Source organism: Schistocerca nitens, chromosome 3 (assembly GCF_023898315.1).
Source record: "Schistocerca nitens isolate TAMUIC-IGC-003100 chromosome 3, iqSchNite1.1, whole genome shotgun sequence".
Classification (NCBI taxonomy): domain Eukaryota; kingdom Metazoa; phylum Arthropoda; class Insecta; order Orthoptera; family Acrididae; genus Schistocerca; species Schistocerca nitens.
Window position 1 is genome coordinate 486,227,696 of NC_064616.1, and position 15,574 is coordinate 486,243,269.

The following is a 15,574-nucleotide window of genomic DNA, read 5'->3' on the forward strand; positions in this document are numbered from 1 at the left end:
GATTTTGATTCTAGAAATGGACAGATTTACTTGGGAAAACAACCCAGCCAACAGAGAGACGTAAATCAGGCTTCCATTGTCATAAAACTTCTATTTGCAAATTGGTTGCAATAAAGGCTGCATATTTCACTTGACGATGTTTTCGATATCATACCTTCAGCAAGGGAATTGAAATTCCTAAGGAGATACAGCCACATCGCTCAGGGAAAGTAAATTCGTTAATTTTTGAATTTTCTGATTCCATATCACTAGTATCATATGTACCAAAGAAATCAGCAGCAACTATATTTGTTTCCTCTCTTCACTTATTAAGAACTGTAGTGGGTGATGAAAAGAAGACAGGAGTAATAGAGCATTGCAACAAACACAAACTAGATATTAACACTGTGGATCAACTTGTGGGCACCTATAACGATAAATGCAACAACAGGTGTTGGTCTCTTGAGCTGTTCTACACTCCTGGAAATTGAAATAAGAACACCGTGAATTCATTGTCCCAGGAAGGGGAAACTTTATTGACACATTCCTGGGGTCAGATACATCACATGATCACACTGACAGAACCACAGGCACATAGACACAGGCAACAGAGCATGCACAATGTCGGCACTAGTACAGTGTGTATCCACCTTTCGCAGCAATGCAGGCTGCTATTCTCCCATGGAGACGATCGTAGAGATGCTGGATGTAGTCCTGTGGAACGGCTTGCCATGCCATTTCCACCTAGGGCCTCAGTTGGACCAGCGTTCGTGCCGGACGTGCAGACCGCGTGAGACGACGCTTCATCCAGTCCCAAACATGCTCAATGGGGGACAGATCCGGCGATCTTGCTGGCCAGGATAGTTGACTTACACCTTCTAGAGCACGTTGGGTGGCACGGGATACATGCGGACGTGCATTGTCCTGTTGGAACAGCAAGTTCCCTTGCCGGTCTAGGAATGGTAGAACGATGGGTTCGATGACGGTTTGGATGTACCGTGCACTATTCAGTGTCCCCTCGACGATCACCAGTGGTGTACGGCCAGTGTAGGAGATCGCTCCCCACACCATGATGCCGGGTGTTGGCCCTGTGTGCCTCGGTCGTATGCAGTCCTGATTGTGGCGCTGACGTGCACGGCGCCAAACACGCATACGACCATCATTGTCACCAAGGCAGAAGCGACTCTCATCGCTGAAGACGACACGTCTCCATTCGTCCCTCCATTCACGCCTGTCGCGACACCACTGGAGGCGGGCTGAACGATGTTGGGGCGTGAGCGGAAGACGGCCTAACGGTGTGCGGGACCGTAGCCCAGCTTCATGGAGACGGTTGCGAATGGTCCTCGCCGATACCCCAGGAGCAACAGTGTCCCTAATTTGCTGGGAAGTGGCGGTGCGGTCCCCTACGGCACTGCGTAGGATCCTACGGTCTTGGCGTGCATCCGTGCGTCGCTGCGGTCCGGTCCCAGGTCGACGGGCACGTGCACCTTCCGCCGACCACTGGCGACAACATCGATGTACTGTGGAGACCTCACGCCCCACGTGTTGAGCAATTCGGCGGTACGTCCACCCGGCCTCCCGCATGCCCACTATACGCCCTCGCTCAAAGTCCGTCAACTGCACATACGGTTCACGTCCACGCTGTCGCGGCATGCTACCAGTGTTAAAGACTGCGATGGAGCTCCGTATGCCACGGCAAACTGGCTGACACTGACGGCGGCGGTGCACAAATGCTGCGCAGCTAGCGCCATTCGACGGCCAACACCGCGGTTCCTGGTGTGTCCACTGTGCCGTGCGTGTGATCATTGCTTGTACAGCCCTCTCGCAGTGTCCGGAGCAAGTATGGTGGGTCTGACACACCGGTGTCAATGTGTTCTTTTTTCCATTTCCAGGAGTGTACAATATGATCGACATTGCTGCAATCACTGCAATGATTATATGGTTGTTTCATCACCCACAAAACCTGTCTTCAAATCAGAACAGATGACAGTTTATGTTGCAATTAGGATGACAGCTTCTGCATCCTTACATCAAAAGAAGACTACTTCATAAGAGGTACACTCTTTGACATAAAACTTGACCGGCGGCCGGCCGCTTCAGAGGCTAAGTCCGCGCCGATCGCGACATGGGACAAAAAAACTGGCCAACTCGCTAATTCTCTAAGTCCGGTTATCTGCACAATCTGGCAACACTGTAGACTGCGGCACTTCCTGGAGGAAAACTTGTCCCATGATAGAGAAACTCTAGGCTGATTACGCCTGTGGTCTAGCGGTAGCGTGCGTTGTTTCTGTTCATAATGTCAGTGGATCGAGAGCAGCTGGCATCAAATATTTTTATAGCCTCTTCTGTCTGAATGCTGAAGACGTGAATGTAATGGTAGCGCAGATTCAATCTATTTCGCTTTGTGACACACCGATATCAAAATTTTATCCAGTAAAGATTTTGCGGCAGATTTCCTGCAGACTGTCCTCCTCTGGACGCCGTATGCGGCAAAGCTCCGGGATCCATTTGCTGGCTACTGGCAGCGGCCGTGGCGACAGCAGCGGCGCTGCACTCCCCCGTTCTTTATCGAAAGCGCCTGCTACCGCTCATCGCTTTTGATGATTTAAAACGCTTTATTATTAAATGTTGCTCCACAGAAAATTTCTACAATTTCCATTCACGCTCAAAAGCAACGGAGACAGACGCCCTGATTAGTAGGCGGGTATTATATTACATTAATCGGCAAGAGCTGAGTATGGCCCGAAATTAATTTTATAGACAGGGACGAAATTAAACCACCTCACTACATTCGATGAATTTATAAATGCTTCATACCTCGTTTCTTTTCCTTTCAAACTCAATTATTTGTGCAACTTTTGGTCAATGTTTGGATGTTTTCGTCAAGCCAGAGTGAGCGTCTGTGGTGTAAAGTGTATTACAGCTCTTGTTTCATTCCTTATGGTAAGTCTATGCGATAAACTGTGTGAATACCTTGCAATGCATGCTCTGTAGCAGTGCAGGAACACTGCACATTTGGAGTTCCATGTATGGGTTCATGAAGTATTTATTGTTGATCGGAAGTGATAGTTAAGGTCATCAGATTTAAACCAGAAAAATTTTTCGTTTTGAAGGTTTCAGAGATCGGAAAGGAATTGCTAACGCCGGTGTTAGAAAACGTCTACAGTTAAATGCTATTGCAAAAATTTAGAAGAAGGGAACTATATTAATGAACATGTGTACTTCATAAACAACCCTCTGACATGTTAGACCTATATAACGAACAAAGCTCAAATTTATATCGTTGACAGTCGGTTTGAATCTTTTCAGGGTCTATTTTACAGTGAAGCACCTTGGAATTTGCAAAGCAGAAATCCATGATAGTAACTTAATTTACTAAGTCGAAATCGGACGAAGATTGATGTTTAAAGGCATTCTTCAGATTTCGCATAAGAAATTTTTACTAGCAGTTTGCAACTCCATTAATTAAAATGGAAAATAAAAGGTTGTAGTCAGCGGCTTCTACCGTGATTCGAACTGCTATGTCTTATAGTACAAGCACTGCAACGCACAAGGGAACCTCTGAGCTAACGACACACTGGCGGCCAGAGGCGGAATATAGTCACTGCGATGTTGCCTGAGCCTCAAAACGCAACCTTAAACACACGAACAGAGGAGGTGGAGATTACTGTTTTAACGTCCCGTCGACAACGATGTCATTAGAGACGGAGCACAAGCTCGGATTAGGGAAGGATGGGGAAGGAAATCGGCCGTGCCCTTCCTAAGGAACCATCCCGGCATTTGCCTGAAGCGATTTAGGGAAATCATTGAAAACCTAAATCAGGATGGTCGGGCGCGGGATTGCACCGTCGTCCTCCCGAATGCACACACAAACAGGTGTTACTTATATGAAGAACGCCGTTCTTGGAGTCCAGAAATTAAATATACTTTCTAATTGTGTCATCTTGCAGTGCATTATATCGTACGAGTCTTCGATGTGGAAAACGAATGTCAAGTGAATTTAGCGAGGTAACGCCGACCTACACCCGGAAGTAAATGCACTATCAGAGTGTTGACAAATACTTGCTACGACGCTGCCATTTCTAGGCTCTCTGACGAGGCAGGTCTTCAGCGAAATGCTTGCCGTGATTCTCCGATACGGTTCTTCAGAGTGGAGACGCGCGCGCACGTTTGGTTTTTATGCGGCGTTCTCCCCTGATGGTTTCTGACGTCGCCTTGTGGGCTATGTATACATATGAGACATTCAATTATCATTAATCCAGAATCATACAAGTTTCAGCTTCCGGCGTGGAAGAAGGCTGTTGACGCCGACATTATATCATTTCAACGTAGGGAAAGCAAAACGGATCATTCAATGTTTCTCATTCAACATAAAGCATGTGAGATAATTTTCCGTAACGTTCATAATCATCTAAAAATACAAACGAAGTAAAAATACACCGGAAGCTTATTCGAATTGAATATAACGCTTTGCACCTCGATGTCGAATTTGTCCACTTGCAATCTTTTGCAGCATACACATAGAATGTCATGATTACCACGAGAATGAAGAAATATGTTGGTAAGGATGGAAGCAAGAAGAGACGCAGTCAACAAATATTCTATTCCTCATGGCATTCATTTCATTTGACACGTAAGAAGAGGTAAAGCGGGAATTTACTTTCGTTAACACGAAAGATATGCCGCACATATTGATAACGAGGAAGTCTGCGTCTTCATACGTTTCCTCCTTGAAATCTGTATGCTCTATTATATACTAAGTAGCCCGATCATTGTTTCAGTAATGTTACCCTCTTGTTTGACCCCGTAACGATGAACAGATTCCAAATGCATGTCTCCCTTCCTGGGTTGTTTTTTGTGTTTTATTGCTTGGAATTCCTGAAGCAGACCACTGTGCCTTCCCCCCTCGTGGGTTAGGTCTCAAAACTAAACCGCTTTGTATCCAATGGCATAATTTATTCAGACAGCATCAGCATAAGACTATCAAACAAAGCCTTCCATTTACAGTTGCAGCACTCTAACCAGCACTGACCAAAGTGTAATCCACGGTCATGGTCCTAAATTACCAGCTGTCTGCTACTGTGGCAAAGTCCGTACTACACTTTCGATTCCGCAGCACCATTTTATCTGGTAACACTGTGTAGTTGCACAGTTGTGCTACCAGGTCTGTCCTCACACTGTCAACTTTATGTATCTCACTTCTCCTGTAGCGTAGATCACGAGGAGCCGAAGTAAATGAGTGTATTCTGCATGACGTAACATTCAGTATTCCCTTCTTTCATAGCCACTCTTCATGTGCATCGATACCAAATAGGAATGCGAAAACTCTTGCGAGTGAGAGAATGACAATAACAATCGTAACAAGAACAAGCAAATAATGAATGATGTTTACTCCAACGCAGAACGAGAATGGCTTTAAATATAAAAATCTGTATCTATATCTATATCCATATCTATTGATCTTTGAGTTGGCACAATGCAAATATATTCTTAGCATTTAGTTACTGAATTTAGTTCTGGATGTTTGCAGAGAAAAGGAAAAGTCGGTACTTCTCGCTAGTGTAATATAATGTGAACCAGCAACTACCCTTTCCTTAGAACACGACTCAAGCAGGTCCTCAAGTAGGTAGCAAGGCACTGCTGCATTCTGTTCCCTGACATTGCTCTGATGACGGTTAATGCAGATAGTTCCGATTATGAAATACAAAACGTATTGCAGCTTAGTTCCTAGGATAGTAACATTAAATTTGCGTTGTAGACGGCACATGAACGTGACGACTATCCATATTACTCATCAATATAAAAAGACAATATTTTGGGAATTTAGCAGGATTACTCAAAATGAATTCTGAAATTGGGTGACTGACTGCACAGGTGCTAAACGTCGTCAAGCGTATACGATGTCCTAATCGCATTAGGAATATGAAGATCGTCTTCGACAGCTCGCAACTTGCACATTGCTATCTCCACCCTAGTCCAGACAGCCCTCGGTGGAGTTGCACTACGTTGCCGATGTTATGGAAGGCCTTCAAACCGACAACAGACCACATATTGAAAAATACAAGCGAATTCTCTTGCAGCGTAAGCTTATTGTAACTAATCTAAAAATTATTGGAGAGGAACATTGTCCTATTCAAAAAAAGTAAAATGTTACACACTGTTGACGTCAAACGGACATTATCTATGTCCTGTCTTGTGTCCTACTCATCTATAATATCAAGTGTACTATGAAAATGATTATATGTAATGGATGATAGGGTAATGCATTGATACCAGATGGCGGGGGCCGGCCGGTGTGGCCGTGCGGTTCTAGGCGCTTCAGTCTGGAACCGCGTGACCGCTACGGTCGCAGGTTCGAATCCTGCCTCGGGCATGGATGTGAGTGATGTCCTTAGGTTAGTTAGATGATGACCTTAGAAGTTAAGTCCCATAGTGCTCAGAGCCATTTGAACCATTTGAACTATTTAACACAAAATGACATTAAATATTAAAGTTATTCACGAGCAGCTAGTTGAGAATATGTATGAACATTAAATGACACGACGAACTGAAATAATATGACGAAGAGTTCAGCGCTCACTGGGAATAGAGCCCCACACATATCGTTGTTGACTACACACAAAGAGACGTCAGCTACCGAATTTTTATCCACCAGCTGCTCAGAATAGCATCTTGAACTTACAGTCATCTCGCAAATAGTTCTGTGTCTCACTGGGAGTTAAAAACGTCAGATATCGTTAGTGTTGACAACGAATGAAAATACATTAAAAATCAAAATTATTATCCACCAGCAGATAGGTGTTCTCATGATAGAGCTTGATAATACATAATTAAATCTTTAGTGCCGGGCCAGGATTCGATCACATTCACGCGTAATATGTGAAGGTGTTGAGGAATCTGCAGTTTTGAACAAACAACAAATTGTAGCCGAGCTGTATTGCCACGAAGGGATCAAATTCCGCGTTAAGGGCGGTCTGAGTTGCATTCCCAGTTTAGAACCAATTTTATCGACATACAGAAGCTCAAATAAAAGATGGAATAAGTGTCCTGTGACCATACATAGCGTTTGTGTCGTCACTTGAAACAAATAACTAGTATAAGAAAGGTTACTGGTGATAGAGTTTCTACATGTCGCCACTCCAGACTTTATTGTGGTTCAACCTACCGTCTACTTGGTAAAGAAGGAATATCATCTTTAATGTGAATTTTCAGACCACACAGCCATTATATCTCCTTCACTTGGTGTAGCCAGGAGAGAATGGAATCTGTCTCTCCCTATCTAAAATCATTGACGGAAGTGGGAATCGAACCCAGACCATAGGTATAACAACCTACTTTTCTATCGTAACGCAGTTGCGCCACACTGGATGAGAATTCTGACACACAGGCTCCCTGTAGTAATTTGCAGCATGTTCAGTAAATTCATTTACTTGGTTGACCGAATCACTATGAACTAGCTGCCTCGGCTACCCAGTGCATACATTCGACTATTTTGTAATCACAGAAATAAAATCACGTAACTGCCACCTACACACAACTGCCAACAGTGTAGGATGCAGAAATTTAAATAGGAAGTGTTCCTTTCCACTTGAGCTATTCTATTGCGCTATCTGTTACTAGAAAACGTCGTTCAGTCCAAAAGAAAAGCTGTAACTGTTTGTCTCTCAGAAGTCAAGACCTGGCCATATGCATAATCTCACAGTGCTGTGGAATCCAAAAGTTCTGGAGGAATAGTTGCCGAGCTCTGGAGCTGCTGTAGCTACGTGTCAGCTTGTAGCATAGATAAGATGTCGCGAGTTCGAATACATTCAGTGCTACATTTTTTAAAACGCAATTCTGCTCTCTGCTGAAGGTATCAATCTAATGGAACTTTGAACATAATTCCCTTCACTTCTCAACCCAAAGTAGTCGCATGTGGAAAAAGGGCTAACTACTGTGACATTTTGTTCTATTCAGGTTTAATAGACAGCAGGCAGCAGATGCATCTCGAAGATGTGCAGGGAGAGCGCATCGTGCCATAATATGTCAGAAAAGTATTTTCTACATTAGCCGTCGTGTGGTAGTGATATTTTATTCTTCTTCAAACTTTGTTTGACAGCTTTAACTCAGAACAAGTTTTCTACATGCATGTAATCAATAAACTGCATGTGCATTGTCAGACTGTCATAGGTAACATCAGAGAATTCGCATATATCGTTGATGTTTAATTTCTCTCTCACGTTTACTATTGTTTTAACAACACTAAACGAAACCTTACGAAAATTGTGCACTGTATTATAAGAAATGAAATAAAACTAACCATGATAACCTTACGACGAAAGTATCTGTACACAAGCATGCCTCTATCGACACGAATTAGTAAAATACTACTCACTTAGATTTTGATTGGGTCTGTGTTTAATTGGTATGCTGTGTCATACTCAAGAGGTATGCAAATGTGGCATTTCATAAATACAGTTACGTATTCCTAGAAGCCCAAAATTCGCTTGGCAGCAGCGGAAAGAGGCCTTACCTGTTGTGCAGCATTGTAAGTTTTTCAAGATTGCACTATGAGCTGAAAGCGTTTTCTTGCGATTTCCTTATTGATGTTTGATCTGACTGCTTGTAGCTCTTTCACAGAAGGGATAAAAACGTTACAGTCAGTGAGACTGGAACTGCGAACCGTAACAGACGCTTTTTCACAGGTCAGCACGTTACCACAGAGCTAGCGAGGAGGTATGGGTCTTAGCTTCCTATTACGAGGGCAATAGTAACTAGAACTCGTAAACCGCTATTTGAAGGTCGAGATTAGTTGCGGTTTCCACCTGCAACGACTTTCCTGGGCTGAAAACCGTAAATTTTCAATCTTTTGTTACCTTTCAAGCGATAATAACTCAGATTATTCAATGGAAATGACAGGTAAAATCAAGTGAACTTTGAGGCTTAATTCCGTGCACACCAGGAAGTAACTCGTCGATCACAGAGTTGCCAAACATACGTTGCCTTGTTGCCAAATCTCAGTTACAGTACCAGCAGGAAGAAGACGAACCGATGTGATCCTACAGCGGTCTGGGAAGTGACCATAGCTGGTGTCTCCAAGTCGCGGCTGCTACGGCCTGGAATACGTAATGCGTCTGAGTCGCTTTCTGTAACTAGGTTTAGGGACTGGAGCGTAGTTACTAATAATACTCAGAACTGACTGCAAACTGAGCATCATAAATCAGTAACTCTCATTGTTGTTTTTATATTTCTTTCGTAAGTGTACTCAAAACTAAGAAAGTCATTCACAGGTGTTTTCGTGCCTCGCCGATAGTCGAGCACAACATACAAATAAAAATAAAAAAGAATGTGTGTGTGTGTGTTTGTGAGAGAGAGAGAGAGAGAGAGATAAATAAAAAGCAATGAGAGAGAGTGTAAAAAATTGTTGTAAAGAAATTGAATCATGGTATTTAAAGAAATCTTTCATTAAAATGACACGTTCCACATCATTACGAAATGTCGTATTCATGATCTATGGAACAAGAGTTAATCTAATCTAATCTAATCTAATCACATCATATTGATGATTGGCCATGAAGAGTCATGAATTACCGAAATTTTGACCAATACCAGCAACCAAATCTAAACTTGAAAATAAAAGACGACAATTTTTGTAATAAACCGTGACTCCTATCAAGACCCTTTCGTCCCTGTTATGTAACCACGAAAGATGTCTGATATACCTCCATTCTGAAGTAACAAAGTGTGCATGCATTTAAAGATGAAGTGCATGATGTGAAGTTCTGTGACGGAGATACGAACCCAACACGTAATCCGATTGTTAACTAAGAAACATCAAATGTTACGTATCGGTTTTTCTTACGAGCCGCTAGGTGTCTGAATCTAAAATAAGGATACAAACTTTTGTGCCTAAGCGACAATCGAACTGCACACCTACCGTGCATCCACGAATATAGCTTAAGTATCAGTTGCTTATTCATGAACAGTAAGATGTGTGCGTGTTTGACCAGAAATAACGACACCTGTTGCGATTGTTGGAAACACATGAACAGACATTGAAATTGCGCGTTAATTTTCACTAGCAGGTGGGTGTGCACTTGATAAAGCTAGAAATGAAATTATGAATATTTTTGTACTGGATCAGGTTTCAGACCCACATACTTACCTTTGGAGGAGACCTAGAGAAGATTGCAATCTTGGGAAAAGGAACGAAATGACTGAACTATACTGTTCCGAGAGATTCAGATCCTCGAAAGAGGAGATACGAATTCGAATCACAGTCCAGCACCAAATTTTTAAACGTCTCTAGTTCAATCAAGTACAAGTAAAATAAGAGCCCTGTCCCTTTAAATGGCTATCGGTTCATCAAATAAAATAAAATTTCCTAATGTAAGTAAGCTTACTGGCGACTGTATTTCTGTTTACCATGACTTCCGCTGTGTCATTTCCCAACGTAAACCGGCTCTGCCCAGTTGGTAATGAAGGAACGTGATGTTTAATGCGGATTCTGGATTATAACGTCTTTCTCTTGAGGTTACCAGAGGTAAAATAAATCTGTTTGTGCCTCTTAAAAGTAAATGCCTGAACCCACGCATTGCACCTGTGATAGCTCGTTCCAACATACCATTGTGGCCACATTACCCAGCCCCAAGAGTGTGCTGTAACGGATGATGTGCTTAGCTTACAAAATTAGTCACGGTGGAAAAAATGCGAGTCTATTAAATGGTCAAGTAGAAGCAAGCTTCTGACGCAGAGATTATGCTATTCTCATGTCAGCAGGATGTAAAGACTCTTCTAGGCATCATAGGCTGGATGTGAAGCCATTTTGATTTTTCACAAATTCAGCAAATTTCTTAGTTCGAGAAAATCCACTGTGAAGTGTGAAGTGTGAAGTTGGTTCAAATGGCTCTGAGCACTATGGGCCTTAACATCTTTGGTCATGAGTCCCCTAGAACTTAGAACTACTTAAACCTAACTAACCTAAGGACAGCACACAACACCCAGCCATCACGAGGCAGAGAAAATCCCTGACCCCGCCGGGAATCGAACCCGGGAACCCGGGCGTGGGAAGCGAGAACGCTACCGCACGACCACGAGATGCGGGCGAAGTGTGAAGTTGCCGGATAATTCGATTATTACTGTTATTATTAATATCATTCTATTCATACCGCTGCTGTAACACAAGTGCTTGAACATCATTTAATGCCTTTTGGTCACTATAGATGTAGTTTCCCAAGAACAGGTTCTTTCCCTGGCTACGGAATCCTTTTCATGTTAATATCAAACACCAGCAATTACTCGTAGATTACTTTAAAACTATAGTAATTGACGAAGACGTTACTTGGTAACAAAAACGCACTGCCTTTCTTCATTTACTTTCGCCTAGAAATGGCTATCGAGTACTGACAAACCAAAAGGCAAGAGATCTTACTGCCTTCCAATATACGTTGCTGTTAGTTCTTCCACATGATTTGGTCGACATGACCTGTTTCAAGTTGTGTATGACAGACAGTGTTTTAGAAAATCTATTGTTTCCCTTTGAAATAAACAGAAGTATTTTCATTCTAAGCTGTCCAAGTACAAAATTGTCGCAATATTAGTTCAAATTTAATATTCGCTTCTATAATGTAGGAAAGTATTTCACAGTCGCAAAACTCGCATCCGAAACGTTGACCTTACACTTAGTCACTGACGATACATTCTAGTTCAGAGTGACACCAGTTTAAATAACCTAATGTAGCGAAGACTGTTTGCCAGTGCTCTTTCTCACCGGATAATACGCAATTCACTCATTTGGCTCCATAAGTACACTGTAACAGTAATTTCTGTGTGAAATTTGTCAGTAAGCTTTTGCCTTCCAACCGGCAAAATACGGCAGAGTACGGCCGGTAAACAATTCACAAACCACGATTTAGTGCCAATAAGACGATTTCTTTAAACATTGTCGAAGCTGAGGGAATTTAGTTTCTGCTTAAATCGTCTTAAGCAGCAACGTTCACAGATATCTCAAATAGGAAAAATCTGAATATCCAGGTACGAAGGTTGTAAAACAAACTTCCCACAGTTAGTGTCAGGTTGATCTTTTCGTCTGATAACACTGCTTAAGTATTTTGTCTAAGAGGTATCACAAGTAGTATCCCTGTAGCTGTGGGAATCATTGGTTGAAAACGAGTTTAACACCAATGGGTACAGTGCTGCTAAATTTTCACAATTATTATCGACCTACGTCTGAGTTCATCCACAAACTGAGGCGTATTTATAATATTGGAGCTAGACTGTGTATCCTTGTCTTTCTTGAGTGGTCATTGGAAGACGTTTACACACACGTATACAATACTATGAATACTTCGAACACTATGGTTAACGTTGCTCTCATAAACTACTTTTTTTTTAATTCTTCTGGGTCTTCAGCGTGCAATATGTGTTGTAGATACAGTCTCAGACCAAAAAATTGACCGCCGAGTCGTTCACGTAAGGTGGACAATACAGTCGTGCTCCTCTCAGAATTCTATGTCTGGCAATATGCTCGATCTAGCAACATGTAGACTGCGGCACTTCCCAGAGGAAGTCTTGACTCCAGTCTTAGTACATTACTCTTGACTACTACCGTAGTCTTGAGGTAAAACGCGAGACCAGCTAATATGATATTGTAGATTCGCTTGAATTACACTCATAGCTTCAGCACCGAGAGGAAAGGGACGATAAAAATTTTGTCGATATGTCCTTTCGGTCGCCAGACGTCATATTAGCTGGTCTCGCGTTTTACCTGAAGACTACGGTCGTGTTCCAGCAGCGGTATGAATAAAATGATAGTAATAATAACAGTAATAATCGAATTATCCGGCAACTTCACACTTCACACTTCACAGTGGATTTTCTCGAACTAAGAAATTTGCTGAATTTGTGAAAAATCAAAATGGCTTCACATCCAGCCTATGATGCCTAGAAGAGTCTTTACATCCTGCTGACATGAGAATAGCATAATCTCTGCGTCAGAAGCTTGCTTCTACTTGACCATTTAATAGACTCGCATTTTTTCCACCGTGACTAATTTTGTAAGCTAAGCACATCATCCGTTACAGCACACTCTTGGGGCTGGGTAATGTGGCCACAATGGTATGTTGGAACGAGCTATCACAGGTGCAATGCGTGGGTTCAGGCATTTACTTTTAAGAGGCACAAACAGATTTATTTTACCTCTGGTAACCTCAAGAGAAAGACGTTATAATCCAGAATCCGCATTAAACATCACGTTCCTTCATTACCAACTGGGCAGAGCCGGTTTACGTTGGGAAATGACACAGCGGAAGTCATGGTAAACAGAAATACAGTCGCCAGTAAGCTTACTTACATTAGGAAATTTTATTTTATTTGATGAACCGATAGCCATTTAAAGGGACAGGGCTCTTATTTTACTTGTACTTGATTGAACTAGAGACGTTTAAAAATTTGGTGCTGGACTGTGATTCGAATTCGTATCTCCTCTTTCGAGGATCTGAATCTCTCGGAACAGTATAGTTCAGTCATTTCGTTCCTTTTCCCAAGATTGCAATCTTCTCTAGGTCTCCTCCAAAGGTAAGTATGTGGGTCTGAAACCTGATCCAGTACAAAAATATTCATAATTTCATTTCTAGCTTTATCAAGTGCACACCCACCTGCTAGTGAAAATTAACGCGCAATTTCAATGTCTGTTCATGTGTTTCCAACAATCGCAACAGGTGTCGTTATTTCTGGTCAAACACGCACACATCTTACTGTTCATGAATAAGCAACTGATACTTAAGCTATATTCGTGGATGCACGGTAGGTGTGCAGTTCGATTGTCGCTTAGGCACAAAAGTTTGTATCCTTATTTTAGATTCAGACACCTAGCGGCTCGTAAGAAAAACCGATACGTAACATTTGATGTTTCTTAGTTAACAATCGGATTACGTGTTGGGTTCGTATCTCCGTCACAGAACTTCACATCATGCACTTCATCTTTAAATGCATGCACACTTTGTTACTTCAGAATGGAGGTATATCAGACATCTTTCGTGGTTACATAACAGGGACGAAAGGGTCTTGATAGGAGTCACGGTTTATTACAAAAATTGTCGTCTTTTATTTTCAAGTTTAGATTTGGTTGCTGGTATTGGTCAAAATTTCGGTAATTCATGACTCTTCATGGCCAATCATCAATATGATGTGATTAGATTAGATTAGATTAGATTAACTCTTGTTCCATAGATCATGAATACGACATTTCGTAATGATGTGGAACGTGTCATTTTAATGAAAGATTTCTTTAAATACCATGATTCAATTTCTTTACAACAATTTTTTACACTCTCTCTCATTGCTTTTTATTTATCTCTCTCTCTCTCTCTCTCTCACAAACACACACACACACATTCTTTTTTATTTTTATTTGTATGTTGTGCTCGACTATCGGCGAGGCACGAAAACACCTGTGAATGACTTTCTTAGTTTTGAGTACACTTACGAAAGAAATATAAAAACAACAATGAGAGTTACTGATTTATGATGCTCAGTTTGCAGTCAGTTCTGAGTATTATTAGTAACTACGCTCCAGTCCCTAAACCTAGTTACAGAAAGCGACTCAGACGCATTACGTATTCCAGGCCGTAGCAGCCGCGACTTGGAGACACCAGCTATGGTCACTTCCCAGACCGCTGTAGGATCACATCGGTTCGTCTTCTTCCTGCTGGTACTGTAACTGAGATTTGGCAACAAGGCAACGTATGTTTGGCAACTCTGTGATCGACGAGTTACTTCCTGGTGTGCACGGAATTAAGCCTCAAAGTTCACTTGATTTTACCTGTCATTTCCATTGAATAATCTGAGTTATTATCGCTTGAAAGGTAACAAAAGATTGAAAATTTACGGTTTTCAGCCCAGGAAAGTCGTTGCAGGTGGAAACCGCAACTAATCTCGACCTTCAAATAGCGGTTTACGAGTTCTAGTTACTATTGCCCTCGTAATAGGAAGCTAAGACCCATACCTCCTCGCTAGCTCTGTGGTAACGTGCTGACCTGTGAAAAAGCGTCTGTTACGGTTCGCAGTTCCAGTCTCACTGACTGTAACGTTTTTATCCCTTCTGTGAAAGAGCTACAAGCAGTCAGATCAAACATCAATAAGGAAATCGCAAGAAAACGCTTTCAGCTCATAGTGCAATCTTGAAAAACTTACAATGCTGCACAACAGGTAAGGCCTCTTTCCGCTGCTGCCAAGCGAATTTTGGGCTTCTAGGAATACGTAACTGTATTTATGAAATGCCACATTTGCATACCTCTTGAGTATGACACAGCATACCAATTAAACACAGACCCAATCAAAATCTAAGTGAGTAGTATTTTACTAATTCGTGTCGATAGAGGCATGCTTGTGTACAGATACTTTCGTCGTAAGGTTATCATGGTTAGTTTTATTTCATTTCTTATAATACAGTGCACAATTTTCGTAAGGTTTCGTTTAGTGTTGTTAAAACAATAGTAAACGTGAGAGAGAAATTAAACATCAACGATATATGCGAATTCTCTGATGTTACCTATGACAGTCTGACAATGCACATGCAGTTTATTGATTACATGCATGTAGAAAACTTGTTCTGAGT